Source organism: Sinocyclocheilus rhinocerous, unplaced genomic scaffold (assembly GCF_001515625.1).
Source record: "Sinocyclocheilus rhinocerous isolate Xijiao unplaced genomic scaffold, SAMN03320098_v1.1 scaffold2428, whole genome shotgun sequence".
NCBI classification, from domain to species: Eukaryota; Metazoa; Chordata; class Actinopteri; order Cypriniformes; family Cyprinidae; genus Sinocyclocheilus; species Sinocyclocheilus rhinocerous.
In genome coordinates, this window is record NW_015643186.1 from 34509 (window position 1) to 35044 (window position 536).

The window sequence follows — 536 nt, forward strand, 5'->3', positions numbered from 1 at the left end:
GCGTGAAAAGTAACGGCCCTAGTACTGAGCCTTGAGGTACTCCATACTGCACTTGTGATCGATATGGTGCCTCTTCATTCACTGCTACGAATTGATGGCGGTCAGATAAGTACGATTTGAACCATGCTAATGCACTTCCACTAATGCCAACAAAGTTTTCTAGTCTATTCAAAAGAATGTTGTGGTCGATAATGTCAAATGCAGTGCTAAGATCCAGTAGCACTAATAGAGAGATACAACCATGATCAGATGATAAGAGCAGGTCATTTGTAACTCTAATGAGAGCAGTGTTGGGCAAGCTACTTGAAAAATGTAGTGAGCTAAGCTAACAGTTACTCTTCGTTAAATGAAGCTTCACTACACTAAAGCTACAGCCTTGGGAAATGTAGCAAGCTACGCTACAGCAACATGGCAAAAGTAGTTTACTACATCTAAGCTATTTTTTTTTTTTTTTCCATTTTTATATTGAACAAACATCATAAGTCAATGCTCTCTCAGTGATCAATAAAAATGTCAGTCAAAAAGATAAGACGGCA